General features: G+C 43.0%; 1 protein-coding gene and 1 long non-coding RNA gene across 3 annotated transcripts in view; one reads left to right on the top strand and one right to left on the bottom strand.

The window, feature by feature from the left end:
* The window catches only part of CSNK2A1 (casein kinase 2 alpha 1), a 59,210-nt gene extending 42,932 nt beyond the window's left edge, over positions 1 to 16,278 (bottom strand). The window contains exon 1 of one of the 2 annotated variants that reach the window (XM_029916438.1): positions 16,151 to 16,278. The gene's annotated coding sequence lies outside the window, so the exon portion shown is untranslated. The remainder of the gene's footprint in view (positions 1 to 16,150) is intronic. The other variant, XM_029916437.1, reaches the window with a different exon arrangement.
* Positions 16,012 to 17,074, top strand: LOC115273399. The gene is made up of 2 exons (XR_003900795.1): positions 16,012 to 16,398; positions 16,493 to 17,074. It is a non-coding gene; the product is annotated as an uncharacterized LOC115273399 (long non-coding RNA).
* Positions 17,075 to 17,324: the final 250 nt, after the last annotated feature.

Genomic DNA, 17,324 nt, shown 5'->3' with positions numbered 1-17,324 from the left:
CTGATGGGAATTCAAAATGGTATAGTTGTTCTGGAAGACAATTTGGAAGTTTCTTATCAAGTTAAAATTACATTTGTCACATGACTCAGCAATCCCATAGATATTTACTCTAGATAAATAAAAACTTATGTTCATAAAAGCCCATACGTGTACATTTACAGCAGCTCTATTCATAATCACCAAAAATGTTAACTAACCTGTGGTGCACCCATATGATGGAATACTACTACTCAGCAACGGAAAGGAACTAACCATTGATCCAACTTCAATGAAATTCAAAAGCAACATGTTGTATAAAAAAAGGTCAGTTTCAAAATATTATACATTATTTGATTCCAATATTATAAAATGTAACATTCCTTTAAAACTTTTTATGATTTTTAAAAATGTTTATTTATTTTTAAGAGAGAGAGAGAGCACAAGTGGGGAGAGGCAGAGAGAGGAGACACAGAATCTGAAGCAGGCTCCAGGCTCTGTGCAGTTACAGAGCCCAACACAGGGCTCGAACTCTTGAACCATGAGATCATGACCTGAGTCAAAGTTGGACGCTTAAGCACTGAGCCACACAGACACTACATTTATATAGCATTCCTGAAAAGATAAAACTATAGTAACTGAGAACAGAGTAGTGGCTGCCAGAGAATAGGGCTGGGTGGCTGGGTGTGACTACTGAGGGTACGTAGGTCAGTGACAGAATGGTTCTAAGTCTTGGTTGTGATGGTGTTTACCTGAATCTCTCTGTATTAAAATCCACTGAAACTGTATGCACAAAAAGGAATCCATTTTACTTGTATTAATTTTAGAAATAAAAAAACTTTAATGGGGAAAGTATCATATGCTGTATACTGAAACATAATTTAACACGGCATAAACATAAACTCTATGTCAGTAAATCCAAAATTCTAGAGGAAAAAGACTTCCTAAAACTAACACAAGAAGAAATGAAAACCCTGAGTAGTCCCATAACCAGTTTAATTAGTACTGTAGGTGGATATCATTATAACCTCTGTTCTAAAGTCCTTTCATTATAGTTTAACATTGCTAACACTTTTAAATAAAAGTTAAAAATTTTAAAATTTTAAGCAAATGCATACTGAACATGCGTTTTCCTCCTTATCTGTGTCCTTAATTTTATGACCTCCAAAAATGCTGGCTAGGAGAAACTCTACTCATCCTTCAAGAATCAGCCAAGTTTTATATCCATGATGAAGCCTTTCCACACCTCTTCCAAACAAGCCAAATGTCCCTCTATTAGAATGAAGCATCCCCATATACTCATTACATTATCACATTTTGTTTATGCAATTCTCTCTCCTCAAAAGATTATAAACCCAAGGACCTAAACCACAATTTATGTATAGGGTATATGCCCTATATTTATCAAAGTGCCTAGCATGGTGATGTATTCCATACATGTTTGACAGACTGAATATTAAGACAAAATAGACAATATTGTCAAAAATCAACCTTGCTTGCATATGCACCTGCTCATGTTCAAAACTGAGGAAAGAAGTCTGGCTGTACAATGAATATTTGATCTGTAGCTAATTTTACTTTTTAAACATTCATTTATTTGAGAGAGAGAGGCAGTGAAAACATGTGAGTGAAGGAGGGGCAGAGAAAGAGAGAATCCCAAGCAGACCCGGAGCTGCCAACACAGAGCCTGCCATGGGCTTGATCCCATGAACTGTGACACTATGACTTGAAAAAAAGAGCCAAGTACTTAAGTGACTGAGCCACCCAGTCACCCCTGCAGTTAATTTTAAAGGTGCTCTTTAGTCTTACGTGTAAATCACATCCATCAACAACACCAAAGGTAAAATAGTAATATTATTTCCCAATGAGATAAAAAACCAGTAAATATGTGTGAGAGATGCTTCTGGGGAGCCGCAAGCTTTTAGGCTGTGTGACTTACCCATGCAACGAGCACGATGCCTGACGATCTGTGACAGAGCCACAGAAAAAGTTATTACTAAAAGACACAAACCTTGGATTTACAAGGCACCATGAGGTTACAGAAAAAATGAGAACACTGGAACCACTAAGACTAAATATGACCTTGGATCTGTCATTTAACTTACCTAATTACAGGGAAGAAGGTGCAGAATATAAGGAAGAACACTGGCTGGCCCCCAACTCTAAAGATGGGTGAATGCCTATGGAGGGTCAGTTGCTGCTCCTTAGAATTTATATTTATCACTTTTAAACCTAACAAGTCCAAGACCTCAGTAATATCTTCCCCATTTTACAAAAGACAAGTCAAGTCAAAGTAATTCCCATAAGGTCTCAGAGAGGTGGGGATTTTTTGTCTAGATTCACAGCCTACTCATTCTGTTCTACAGCAAACAATGTCCCATTTGACTCAAACACTGTTTTTTCTTCTCAATTTAAAAAACTGATATAAAACCCACATGACAAAACCCACCATTTTAAAGGACGCAATTCAGTGGTTTTTAGCATATTCACAATGTGCGACCATCACTACTATCTGACTGCAGAACATCTCTACCACATCCAAAAGAAACCCAATACCCTCTAGCAGTCATTCCTAATGCTCCCCTCCCCCCAATCCATTTTCTATCTTTATGGATTTGTCTATTCTGGACATTTCATATAAATGGAATCATTCATATAATGCGATCTTATGTGTTTGGCTTCTCTCATTTAGTGTGTTTTCAAGATTCATCCATCCATGTTGTAGTTTCTGTCACAGCAGTTCATTACTTTTCATGGCTAAATACACTGTATGGAAACACTGTATTCTGTTCATCCGTTCATTAGCTGATAGACATTTGGGTCGTTTCCTCTTTTTGATCACTATGTACAATGTTGCTATGAACATCCATGTACAAGTTTTTCACACAGTGTTTTAAAAAAAGTGATTAGCTATCAAGCTGAATTATGTGTTCAAATTTTTCATTATAAATACTTATGTGTGACTTAGCTGCCAGCACACACACACACACACACACACACACACACACACCTGACTTTCAGTTTCTCAAAAGAAGGAACACGGAAAGGTAGGCAGGTCTGTCTGATAGTAATTCTGTATTCCTGCACTGATACAATCACTTGGCTTGGCTAAACTGCGTTATCCAACAATGGGCTCTAAACCCACCCACTGAAGATACCACAGGTAAACTGGACAACTCTATTCATTTATTTTACTGGTCTGATTCCTGTAGGTATTTGAATTAGCAATCCTTGCTGTATACTAAATACATATATAAGAAAACTAACTAATGCTACATATTTTGCAAAAGTAACTGGGCAGGGGGGATATAGACAAAGAAAATGTTCAGCATTATTACATGCCATGGCAAGTTCATTTCAAGTTCTCAATTTCAGACCGTTTAGAATTCCAATTCATAAGATGCCTTTTGCCAATTAAGAAATGCAGAACTGGGATGCATGGGTAGCTCAGTCGGCTAAGCATCTAACTTCAGTTCAGGTCATGATCTGACCCATCATCAGGCTCTGCGCTGACAGCTTAGAGCCAAGAATCTGCTTCTAATTCTGTGGTCCCTACCCCCCTCCCCACCCCACACACTTTCCCTCTCAAAAATAAACATTAAAAAAGAAAAAAAATGCAGAACCAAACATGTATTTACAGAAAAGTTCTAATGGCTGAGGCCCTTCCTCTGCACTCCAGCACTCTTTGCATACCCCTTCCATTTAGCACTGTCACTGTATGCACGTGTCTTTTTAGCTAAACAAAACTCCAAGGGCAGAGAATAGTGCTTCTATATGCTCAGAGTCTAACACTGAAGCTGACATATGGTCTAGAAATATTTGTTGAAAGTCTAATACTGTGACAAATGCTAAGTCAGGTAAATTGGTTACAGTAATAAAAGTAATGAAAAAGGTAAAGTATTATTTGGGCTAGATAAATTATGGCATTGGAAATAGAGCCCATCAGTGAGATCAGAGGTAAATACAACTCCCTAAAAGTATAAACAAAACAGCATGTACAGGTACATTTTCGTGAAGAAAAGGTCTGTAGCTTCTATTACAGGCCCAGAGGAATCTGTAAACCCTAGCAAAATTAATAATTTCTGAGTTAGGGGCCCTGGGTGGCTCAGTGGGTTGAGCGTCCCAACTCTTGATTTCGGTTCAGGTCATGGTCTCATGATTCATAACATCAAGCTCCACGGGATGCTCTGTGCTATCAGCTTGGGAGTCTCTCTTCCCCTCTCTCCCTGCCCCTCCCCCACGCACTGCCTCTCAAATAAAGCTTAAAGACAAAATCAGAGTTAGACAAAAGGGAATGTCCACTTTTAACACTGTAAAATACCCATTTTAAAAAGCCAACTTGATAATTTTCATAAATATTAAACAATTAAATGTCTCAAACTTATGTACAGTGTATCTATCTATTGTTTCCTGAAAGGAGAAAGAAAAACAATGTATCCTAGGCTTCAATTTATGTTCTAGCAGGACACCTAAGCTTGATGAATGATTAACAAAATGTCAGTTTCAGAAAAGACAAGTGGTATTTAGAGATAGTCAGGTGAAGACAACAGTTTTAAGCAAGGCACTTTACTTTTGCTTCACTGTATAAAAAAAGTAACAACCTGAATTTAAAAAAACTTAATGTTTATTTATTTTTGAAAGAGAGAGAGAGAGAGAGACAGAATGCAAGCAGGGGAGGGGCACAGAGAGAGACACACAGAATCTGAAGCAGTCCCCAGGGTCTGAGCTGTAAGCACCAATTCAGATGCAGGACTCAAACTCATGAACAATGAGATCATGACCTGAAGTCGGACCCTCAACTGACTGAACCACCCAGGTGCTCCTGAATTTTTTAAAAAACCGTTTACAGAGAGAGACACAGCATGAGCAGGGGAGGGGCAGAGGGAGATACAGAGTCTGGAGCAGGCTCCAGCCTCTGAGCTGTCAGCACAGAGTCCAATGCGGGGCTTGAACCCACAAATCGTGAGTTCCTGACCTGAGCTGAAATCAGTTAAAAGCTTAACCGACTGAGCGATTCACACACTCCAGAACCTGAATTTCTTTACAGTGTCTAAACTTTAATTGTTTATAGTCATTCAGAGAGAGAAGGAGAGCGTGCAAGCCAGCAGGAGAGGAGCAGAGGGAGAGAGAGAATCCCAAGCAGGCTATCAGCACAGAGCCCAAGGTGAGCCAGACCCCACAGAACACATGAACCCATGAGCTCATGACCTGAGAGCCAAAACCAACAGTCTGATGCTTAATGGGCTGAGCCACCCAGGCGCCCCTAACTTTTTAAAAGTGCATCTCTTCAACTGTATGTGGAAGGAGAATCACTTCAGGTCTGAGAAATACTTTAAAATGGTCTTTTCTAAATTTAAAACCAAGATTATTTTAAGATTGGCGGCCTTTTGCATCTTAAAACTGTTAAAGACCTCAATTACCAAACTTTCTAAATCAGGGTTTATTGCCCTTTTAAAAGTCAAAACACCAAGAGAAAGTAGTATTTGTGTGGCACACTGGGATGAGTCATCAAGACTTTTGGACCTAAAGTCATTGGCTTGGATGCCCTGTAGCCTGAACACATGGCCAGAGGGTGAGGGGACCAGTACCTCAGCACATTGGTAACTCCTGCTAATATAGTACATTGGCTGAAAAGATCCAAGTTTAAATAGCATAGAGAGCTCAGAGGCTGAAACTGTCAAAATCCGTGCAGTAAGCTGAAAAAATGATTTCATATCTCCCCTTGTTTCAAGGGATATATATAATCATCTCTTCCAACCTTAGTCCAGATATACCATTAATAAACAATGACTTCTTCTGAGAGACCGTCTATTTGTAAGTAGGTCACTGGCACAAAAAACAAAAACACCAACTAAACCTCCTAATCTGAAGTCAGTCAGAAGTGCACTCTTGAACTCAGAGTGGTTGAGTTTGAGCCCCATGCTAGTTGCATAAATTACTAAATAAAATAAAGCCTCATAACCCTAACTTGGAAGAATAAGCCAAAATAAACAAATGAACGGGTTAATGGTAAACATGAATGTAAGATTAAATGAAGTTACCTTTCCCTCTCCACTTTATAATGATTCTACTTTCTTATCCCAAGGTCATGGACAATATTCTCTCTCACCTATCAAGCTAATGCCATATAAGTAGTGGTGTTTTGTTTTTTAAATTGGGGGAAAATATACTGGTCAAAGGTTAACAATTAGCTCCTTGACAGTCCCCTTACCCCTTTCTGAACTTCAAATCCTAAGACTCCAAGTATACGCTGAATAAGCAGGAAAACTACCTGTTCAAAGCCAACAGCCCTAGTTTCTTCTGGCCCTGTTAAGGATCCAAATTTGGAATATAAATCATCACAATAATACTTGATAACTCAAAAAGTTATTGCTTACATAAACCTGCAGGATATTTAAGACATTACAATCTTAACACAGTGCGGGGCCTCCTGTCTTTATTCCCATCTACAAAATTTACAACATTTCTGTTTTAAAAGGCAAAACACTCAAGCTCTCCCATAAAGCAAACCAGCAAGTATGGAATAACAAAAAACATTAGCATTTGGGCTCTCTGTGTGAATTTCATTTCTCTACCTTTAAGCCAGAAAAGGAATCAAAGTGTCAATGTTACATAAATAACATAGCAACAGTGGGAGGTCTTCCAACAGAGGGAAGTATCTTAAGAAAACCCAAGCAGTTTGACTTACTTGAATTAAGGCAGTTCTACCTCAAACATCTGACAGAAGTTTGAAGTTCAGTACTGTCTCCAATAATAAAGAATATAATAAATGATGTTGGGCAAAGAAGTCATCCTCTATATATAATTTTACTAGGCAACACAATCAAAATAAAGTCACAACCTGAAGCTTCGTTCCACTGGCCACAACCCTCTGGAGCCCAGATAGAAAACTTCATTTGAAATCTAAAGTATAACCCAACATTTATGTATAAAATAATAACTACCACTTTCCATTTGAATGCCTCTTACAAGCATGGGAGGGGATGTTAGCTCCCACTGTAGAAATAAACAGGGTCAGGGGCACCTGGGTGGCTCAGTCCGTTAAGCATCTGACTTTGGCTCAGGTCATGATCTCGGGATTCGTGACTCTGAGCCCCGCATTGGGCTCTGTGTTGTCAGCACAGAGCCTGCTTCAGATACTCTGTCTGTGCCCCCCTCTCTCTGCCCCTCCCCTGCTTGTGCTCTCTCTCTCAAAAATAATTAAACATTTAGGAAAAAAAAAAAAAAAAGAAACAGGTTCAGAGGTTAAATGACCTGCCAAAGATCACAGGATTACTAGGCCAAGGAGGTCAGATTTTATTCCTAATCTGTTTAAGATTCAAAGCCCAAATAAGTTACTTTCACGAATTCAACACTATTTGCCTTATTCTGCACACTGATTTAATAACAGCTTACCATACATACTATAAATGGAGTGGGTTGCTTTAAATTTGGAGCCAAGGTGAAGGGTGGAGGATGTGAGTTTTAACAATCAGGAGCCTTCATTATCTGAATGGGATGGTCATCAGGCCACATTGGTATAAAAAGCAGGTTTTAAAAGATGGAAGGGGCGCCTGGGTGGCTCAGTCAGGTGTCCACCTCTTGATTTTGGCTCAGGTCATGAACTCAGGTCGTGAGATGGAGCCCTGGGTAGGCTTTCCACTGGGTGTGAAGCCTGCTTAAGGTAAGATTCTTTCTCTCCCTCTCTCTGACTCAAAGATGGTAGACCAAGTCCAAAGCAGATGGCTATTTATATTCAGTCTAGATAGTCATAAATACATAGAATGATTTATGTACTTTAAAGTACTGATAAGGATAGGTTCCTGCTTTACCTACAGAGTATCTGATGTAAAAATACAGAGCAAACAAGAAAGTTAGTTGATTATACCTGAGAGAACAGGACACAGAGAAAATGTGAATACAGGAAAAAGTTCTCCTCCAAACATATGCCTAACACACAATACACAAGTACAAGTAAATTGTGATCAAACCACTGGGGAAGGAGACAGACCTCTGATCCAGGTCCACAAGGCTACAGGTGAGCAAACCTTGACCTTTCCCTGAGTATGTGTTGGGCAGATTCACTTCTCTTATCTCGAAGAGAACCCTAGCCTCACCAAGACCAGATAACCACTCTGGCAGTGTACACTGTACTTGAGCAACTGAGGCAATCCACCCAGGGTGTAACTTACATACCCGACCCACCCCTAAATAGCAATTCAGCACCTTACTCGCCCAGGACACACCAGAAACAGGAAGTGCAGGTCAAAAGACCTCATTAAAAAAATAAGAACTCCTGGCAGCAGAAAATGAAAATAAAGGGTAAAGAATAGCAGCACTGCAATGAACACTGTCCTCACTGACAGCAAAGAGAGAGAACTCAGAGTGGTCAGGCATCCAGTATTTTATAAAATAACCCTTCATCCTCACAGGGACCCTGAAAAAACATGTGCTGGTGCTTTAGTTATTAATCCTCACAAGAACACTCTGAGGTAAGAACTACTAACCTGCATTTTACAGATGAAAAAAACTGAGGGTTAATACATTGCCCAAGGTAGTTGCTATCCCAATTGGAGAGAGGGCAAAATCCAGGTTTGAGAGGGTTACTATCCAAATTTGGTCATCTCACTCCAAAGATGGGAGTTCTTTCCAACTATCCTGTTGCCTACTCTCCCCCTGGGCAATCTCGGCAATCTCGGTTAAACAATTCCATTAAGAATGAGAAATTCTCAATCCCCTCCCCCCCACCCAGATTTCTCTGTCTATACCTAAGACACAAAGCCAGTAGGAGTTTTCATAAGAAAACATCTCGGAAAGCTACTACGTTGTGGAATGATATATGCATTATTACAAAATGTCATTCAATTGTAAGTCTGGGGACAGGGACAATCTAGAAATCCTTAGGGGCACCTGGGTGGCTCAGTCGGTTAAGCATCCAACTTCAGCTCAGGTCATGAGCTCACGGTTTATGAGTTGGAGCGCTGTATCAGGCATGCTGCTCTCAGCGCAAAGCCCACTTAGGATCCTCTGACCCCCATCTCTCACTGCTATGCCCCCCCCCCCCCGCCCCACTCTCACAGGCTCTCTCTCTCTGAAAAACAAACACTAAAAAAAAATCTTAGGGGCACCTTGGTGGCTCAGTCCGTTAAGCATCTACTTTGGTTCTGGTCATGAGCTCACGGTTTTTGGGTTCATGCCTTACACTGGGCTCTGTGCTGACAGCTCAGAGCCTGGACCCTGTCTTCAGATTCTGCGTCTCCCTCTTTCTCACTGCCCCTCCCTCGCTCACATACACACACTCTCTCTCAAAAATAAAACATTAAAACATATTTTTAATTTTAGAAATCCTTACGATAGCACCTACCAGACATGTAGTTGGCATTCAAGATCTGCTGAACAAGTAACACCTTTTGACTGGTTATAAATTTAATAGCTTAAAATGGCTATTTTGTGCTTTCTGATATAACATGATTCAATTTTTTTGGAAAATAATTTACCCATTCATTTTTCATAGGGTTGCTTCCTTAAAATTTACAGAACACTGAGATAGCTAAATTGAGAAATGCCGATTAATGTGTTTAGTCATAACTTCAGAAAAATTCCAAGTGTTCACTTTTCCAAGCAGATTAAAATGTTTCAGCTAATAAAAACCTGTCAGAAAAATCCATAAGACCAGAAAGTATAAAAGGAAAAGGAAAAAAGTAACCAACAGAATGGTATTTAAGATGTGACACAAATAAATTATAAAAGATTATTCTAAGTGTACCTTGGTATTTAATGCTAAAACCCTCACTTCAGATAACCCAGTATCCTCTATGCAAGAAAACACTATCGCCACTAATGTAAAAAAAGCTTGCCCACGATAGCAACTGTTGCTAAGTAGGTTTCTTGTGTCTAAGGCTGAATGACACTGAATTTGTAGAAACCAATGAAATACCACTCCTAGCATGGTTCTGTGAATGCTTTCACCTTAAACTTTTAAAGAGACTCAATCCTTGATTTCCATGTGGGGGGAAAAGTGTATCTGGTCAACAACTAGGTCTACTGAAATCTATCTATCCCAGAGCATATCAAATATTTAAGGAAAACTACCAATTGTCTATAACCCAATGTAAATATATCCTTTGTTACAAGGACAGCAATTCCTTTTCTTTAATCCTGAAGGAATTTCTTTGTCTGAAAAGCTGGCTGGCTCAGATTTCTATTAAAAAATAACTGAATGATATACCATTTTTGAAATTATCCATCTCAGGAGTTCAAAAAAATTTAGGTGTACACACACACACTAATACTCTTGGGAAACAAATCTGGCTCAGGTCAGTCAACGATTTGTAAAGACCAAGGATCAAATCCAGCTTCTAATTTTTCTTAAAGATTTTATTGTTAAGCATACTACACCCAACGTGGGGCTCAAACTCACCACCCTGAGATGAAGAGTTGCCAGCCAGGCACCCCAACCAGTTTCTCATTAAAAAAACTTTTTAAAATGTTTTTTATTTATTTTTGAGAGACAGAGAGAGACAGTGTGAGCAGGGGAAGGTCAGAGAGAGAGGGAGACACAGAATCCAAAGCAGGCTCCAGGCTCTGAGCTAGCTGTCAGCACAGAGCCTGACGCGGGGCTCAAACCCACGAACCATGAGATCATGACCTGAGCCGAAGCCGGACGCATAACTGACTGAGCCACCCAGGCACCCCCAGTTTCTCATTTTAAATCAAGTATCACAAACATTATTATTACCTTAAAGGGCTAAGTCCTTACACTGAATCCAGTGCTAAGTTTTACCAGTTCTGTTTCTAAACTTATACAAACTGACTGGATTATGCAGAAGTTGTCATACAGTTGCCAAAACATGATCATAAATGTTACAACAGTTAACATCTTTGGGGCACTTCATGTGGTAGGTACTGTGTTAAATGTGTTACACTCACTATCTCAATTCTCACAATGACTCCACAAGGAAGGTGAGGCAGAGAGAGAGGATCTGTCCCAAGGTAAAACCTAGAAAAAAGGGCAAGGCAGGGGTACACAAGGAATATAGTTCAAAAGCCACGAATCTCCATCGCCTGGACCAGGATTCTAGGCCAGCTCTAGAGCTGATACTAGGTTGAGCTACTTAACCTTCATGTGGCCCAATTTCCTTTATTCTAAACCCAAAAGTCAAACACATAATCTTAGGAGTCCTTCATATCCTGAAATGCTCTAATTTTGTAATCATCTTTCTATTCAGGTAACTAAATTGAAAAGAAGTGGTCTCCTTCCCTCCATCCTCTAAAGTCCCCACTAAAGTCGAGAGTCTCCATGTTATGAATCTAATCCATAGGATACTGTAGCAGAACAAAAACAAACAGCCTTTCTTAAAAGTTAGAACTCTATACTGTAACTGTAATTCCCAAATCTGACTCTTAACCTCAAATGACATCGACAGGGAGAAAAGATCTTACCACAGCCTCGGGCTGGGGTGGGAGGTGTAGAAAGAGCAGACTACTATATAGGTGGGTATCAATTCACAAGGAAATATCACCCATTTCCATTGCCTCTAAAAAGTTGGAAATAAGTTTTTACAAAGCTGTCCTATAAACTCATTGCTTTATTTAACCAATAAAAATTAATGAAATTATGTCATTTATTTAAGACATAGGCAAGGAAAAGTCACCAATTTATAGAAATCCTACCAAAATGGCCCAGAGCTCTAGAATCCACATTTTTCTTTAAAAAAAATTTTTTTTTATGTTTTTTACTTATTTTTGAGAGACAGAGACAGACAGCATGAGCAGGGGAGGGTCAGAGAGAGAGGGAGATACAGAATCCGAAGCAGGCTCCAGGCTCTGAGCGGTCAGCACAGAGCCCGACATGGGGCTCAAACCCACAAACCGTGAGATCATGACCTGAGCTGAAGTCAGACGCTTAACCAACTGAGCCACCCAGGTGCCCCTAGAATCCACATTTTTCAATGCAAGTCATCTAGCCAATTCAAATTGCATTTCAGGACCGTAACAGGATATTTAAACACTAAGGAAAAGGCATAGGTTCCAGTCAACAGGATTCCTGTGAAGTCTTCTAGAACCAAATCATTTTGCAGAAATCTTGGCTACTTCTGTTCTTTAGAAAACACCCCCTGAAATTTTTAAATAAAATCAGCAAAGGCCCTCTATTAGTTTTCTCCTGCTGCCGTAACAAATTGCCACAAACATAAAACACCACAAATGTATCATCTCACAGTTTCTATAGGCCAGGAGTCAGGTGTGCTTGGCTGGATCTCCTGCTTAGGGTCTCCCAAGACCAAAAATAAATAAATAAGTCAATAAATAAGGATGTCCACCTTGCTCTGTTCCTTGCTGGACACTTGGGGCAGGGGCAGCAATCTGCTTCCAAGCTCACTGACATTGTTGGCTGAGTTGTTTCTTGTGGTTGTAGAGCTGATGCCCCCATTTCCTTGCTAGCTGTCAGCAGGGGCTGTCCACGTGCTTTCCACGAGGCCCCCTCCAGTAAAGGCAGACTGAGTTCCTCTCATGTTTCAAATCTCTGACTTCTGACCCATCTCTCTGTCTCAAGCTGGAGAAAGTTCTCTGCCTTCATATTAGATTGGCCCCACTCAGAAAATCCAGGATAATCTTCCTATCTTAAGATACTTAAACCATAATTACATTTGCAAAGCCCCTTTTGCCACATAATGTTAACATATTCAGATTCCAGGGATTAGGGTATAGACATCTGGGGGGCGGTGGGCAGGGTGTCATTTCATCTACCACAGCCCACCCTCTGACCACCAAAAAGATTCCTCTCCCTCCCAAATGCAAAATACATCCATCCCATCCTAAGGTCTCATTCCACTACAGCATCAACTAAAAATCCAAAAATCTCACCTAAAGGTCACCCATTAAGAGTCCCAAATCTCAACCATCTAAATCAGGTGTGGATAAGGCTCTGCGGATAATATTCATTAGGCACAACTCCTGGGGCACAATTCCTGAAAACAGAAAACAAGCCACCTGCTCCCAGTACGCAAGGTGGGACAGGCAGAGGGCAACAGTTACAGAATTTCCAGGCCAAAAAAAGGAAAATGGAAGAGAAAACAGATCCATTAGTCCAAAGCAGTTTCAAAATCTGAGCAAACTCCATTCCATTTCAAAGGCAGGGAAAAATCCTCCATAGCTTTCAGCTCCACCTCTCCGGGCTCTTGGCCCCACCCTCTGAGTCACCCACACTTGACACCCACATTTGACAAAAAGCACACTCACCTGACTTTTACCAGCCTGTTTCCTGCCTAGAATCTGGGGGGTTTTAAGAGACCTCTTTAACTTTCATACTGTGTCTTTCACCCCAAGCTGGCATTGTTTCTGATAGTATAAAATTCTCAAGGACCTCACATAAATTTCATAGGGCTTCATTCTGTTAGCCAGACTCATATCCACAAACACACCGGCTCCACCTTCAACATCCTGCTTGGAAATCTCTTTGGGATTGCCAGGTTTATCGCTTACCAGGTCTCTTTTCCAGTAACCACCGGATACAATTCTAAACTTATTTGCCACTATGTAACAAAGATTCTCTTTCCTCCAATTTCTAATACCTACCTCATTTCCACCCGGGCCTCACCAGCAGAGTCAACATCGTATTTCTACAGTCTGTTCTAGGCCTTCTCTATCCTGCTTCTCAAAATTTTTCTGGCCTTCATCCACTTCCACATTTTTAGGTAACAGTACCCCACTCCAGGTACCAAAAATCTATACAATGTTCTACGGCTGCCATGACAAATTGCCACAAACAGGAGTGGCTTAAAACAACAGACATTTATTGTCTCAGGTCAGAAATGTCTGTAGGTCAGACGTCAGATGGCTTTGGGTAAGTCTTCTGCTTAGGGCACAAGGCCAATATCAAGGTATATTCCTGTTGGACAGGCTGGGGTAAGATTCCACTTCCAAGCTCATTCAGGCTGTTGGTCAAAATCAGTTTCTGGTGGTTGTAGGACTGAGGTCATTCCCTTGCTGGCTGTCAGCTGGGGCTGGTCCCTGCTCCTCGAGCTGCCCACATTCCTTCTCACGCTTCCCCTGCGGGCCCCCTCGAGTGACAGCAAACGGAGTCCCTCTCATGATTGGAACGTCTGTTTTCACCCTTCTGCCCTAACTCTGGACTCCCAGGTGGAGTCAAGTTCTCTGCTTTGAAGGTCTCCTGCCAGTAGGTTGGGCCCATGCACGAAATGCAGAATAATCTTCCTATTTTTAAGATTCTTAACTCTAAGCAGATCTGCAAAGTCCCTTCTACCATGTAACATATTTACAGATTCTGGGAATTAGGGTACGGACATCTTTTGGGGGGAGGGTATCCTTCCACCTACCACAAACCCAAACCCGAAGTAAGGCTTTCCACCCAGTTCCTGAAGAAAATTTCCCCTTTCTCCAAAGGAGACTGTGAAGTAAAGGTGTCTGTTCAGGGACAGAGACAACAGTAAAATTGAAGACTCACCCTGTACCAGTGGCTAGGCAACAGCAGAACTAAAAATACACTGTGGGAAAGAAGCTGTCCCTTGTTTCAGCCCCAGACAGCAAGGCATTAAACCCATTACACAGAAACTAACCTAATGCCCCCCTCCAATGTGTGCTCCCCTTCCCTACGGAATTCCACACAAGAGGACATGACCGGGCACAGCTGGTTCTTTTTTTTTTTTTTTAAACATAAGTTGCCCCAGGGCGACCTACTTTGTAATCAGTTGATAAATCAATCTAAGCAAACTTTAAATCTTTTCTTTCTTCAAGCTCCCCTAAAGCAAATGAAAGTCAAGTATTTCAAAGTCACAGAAGGATACAGAGCCCAGGTAAAACAGCAGTTGACTTTTTCTCTTCTAAGTGACACGAGAGAGAGACCTAGTATTGGGCCTGGTCTTTCACAGCCCCACAGAACCAGTTACAACCAAACAGAACACTGCAGCAAGAAGTCTTGCCCCCGTTAGATTCTTGACCACACATTGTGCGGAGAACAGAGGACCCCTAAATATACCAGCTCTTCCCTTTAATCTAGCAAGCACCTAAGACCTGCCTACCAGGGTGGTAAGCACTTGACACAAAGTACCTTATTTACTGCTCCCTAGGAAAGATTATCATCCCCACTTTACAGATAGGAAAACCAAGGCTTGCAGAGGTTAGGGCACCCAGCTAGGTAGTAATGACACTGATACTTGAGACTCAAGCACGCTGGTTCGTTACCACTGCTCAGGTGTAATGCAGTCTCCTAGCTCCTAGTAAGCTCTTCCCTTTCCAGTTTTCACGTCCTCTTGCCATGGCCCCTTCTCGTAGAACCCAGCAGTTTAAAGGTAACCAAGTCTCCCCAAGCTAATTCACCGCCTCCTTTTCAGAACTCTTCCCTCCCCACAATAGCAAGAGTCCAGAAGCGACTTCTTCCCACCCTGACTTCGCTTTCCAAAAACAAACTACCGAAGCTCCACCCATCACCTGCTCAGACTAGAAATGTTCCAACGCTGCAAAATCACCACCACCACCACCACACAAAATAAAAGTCGGACTCTCCCCAAAGGTCACAAACTAGTATGTATACTATTGGCCAACCTTTCATTCTACATACTTCTCGTCCACCCAGGCTCCCAACTAACCCTGAACTCCCAACTCCACCCATTCTGCCCCACTTCGGGGTCCCTTCCCCCTTTCTCCCCAGCGACCCCGCCCGGGGTTCCCTCCTCTTTGCACCCCAGCCTGCAGGTGGGAAGCCCAGACCGGCCCAGAGGGACCCTCGGAAGGCCCCCACTCCAGCTGCTCCGCTTCCCGGGAGGGCTCACCCCACCCTACCCATCAGGCACCACTCCCCTAGGCACCCTCCCCCTGCATCCCCCTGTGGCCCCACCCCTCAAGCTCCCTTCCCCCCTCCGGCGACCCCCTCCTCCAAGTTGCCCCCTAGTCCCCGCCCCAGTCCAGCCCCCTCCCCCGCAAGAAGCGGGACTCCGGAAAGCCAGTTCCCACCCTCACATCAGCCTCTACCCCGCAAGCCTCGCTCGCGGTCCTGAAGGGTGGCCCCAGGCCTCCCCATTGGGCTGCAGGGGCCTCGGCTGGTGTGTTGGGGGGGGCAGGGGAGGGCGACGGGCCGTTCGGGAGTCTGCTGGGAGCGCGAGGGGCCACCGCGACCCGTCGTCCCATCCTGGGCCCACCTCCGCACACCAACGACCTCGCCTGGCGGCTCCCACGGTACCTGTGATGGAAGCGGCAGCGGCGGCGGCCGCTCTCCCCTCTCCTCACACAGACAATATGGCGGCGGCGGAGGAGGAGACACACGACTCGGCCGCCAGCCGCAGGGACCAGAGCGAGGCTGCAGCCGCCGCTGCCGGAAGCGGAAACCCCCTTCCTACCAGGAGGCGGGGCGGGACCGCTTCCGACCCCGCCCTCCGCGGAAGCTGGCTGAGTGCGGCCATGCTGGGATGTGCTAAGGTGTCCCTGCAGGTGCAGTTCCGGGCTGAGGGGGGCAAACGGGGAGAAGATGCCGGTATAAAGCATAATAGAGAGATTTGCAGTAATTAAGCGCATTTTGTTTCAGCACCTGTTAAGAACTGACGTTAGAAAGAAGACTAAATTCCCGTACGCGTACAGTTGGTTTGCCCCAAGCTAAGATGGCGGTCCCTATGGTTCCCGCACTTCACCCAGCTGACGAATCGCACCAGGGGACCAGCCTGCCGGCTCTTTCTTGAAGCATGCGCGACCTGCAGAGCTGGAAAGCAAAGCATTTTGGGAGTTGAAGTCGGCTGCTTGGACCCCTCATCTAGGGTTAGGGTTCCAGCAGCACATTTTCTCTGCTCAAACTTCGAGTTCGCGACAAACGAACGAAAGTTGGACCCTCGGAGTGGTGTGACGCAGGAGTGGAGGGAGGGGCGATCCAAGCCCTGTAGAGACTGAGACCCTATTCCTGCCTCCTGCAGGAGACCTATTTAGAACTACCCATCCAGAAAAAAGTATTTTCTCCCTTAAGTGCCACCAGTCGTTACCCCCGCCCGCCTGGACAACTTTCCCTAAAGCAGCTACCGAGCACTTTCTATCTTGCAAACCTGATCACGGCCTCCTCTTGGATTAAAATCTTCCAGGGCTCTCCTTTGTGCACCAAAGATAGCCCAAGTTCTCTTGACATCCAAATTCCTGCATAAATTGGACACCCCCAATTCCTCCCTTTTTTGACATCGTTCCCCTTCCTAGCCCCCTTTTCTGCGTCCAAATTTGTGATGCTTCTGCCCACTAGAACTGCAGACGAATCCTGGAGCTTATCTATGTTGCCTCTCTCCCTTTGCCCTGGCGGTTACTTCCGCTACTGCCACCTGAACTGGCTAATCAAATTAATTCAGGGGTTCTTTCTTCTGGGGATCATCCCTCCCTTGACC

Source organism: Suricata suricatta, chromosome 12 (genome assembly GCF_006229205.1).
Source record: "Suricata suricatta isolate VVHF042 chromosome 12, meerkat_22Aug2017_6uvM2_HiC, whole genome shotgun sequence".
NCBI lineage: Eukaryota > Metazoa > Chordata > Mammalia > Carnivora > Herpestidae > Suricata > Suricata suricatta.
The sequence above is the reverse complement of the archived record's forward strand: the minus strand, read 5'-3'. Positions and strand labels throughout refer to the sequence as shown.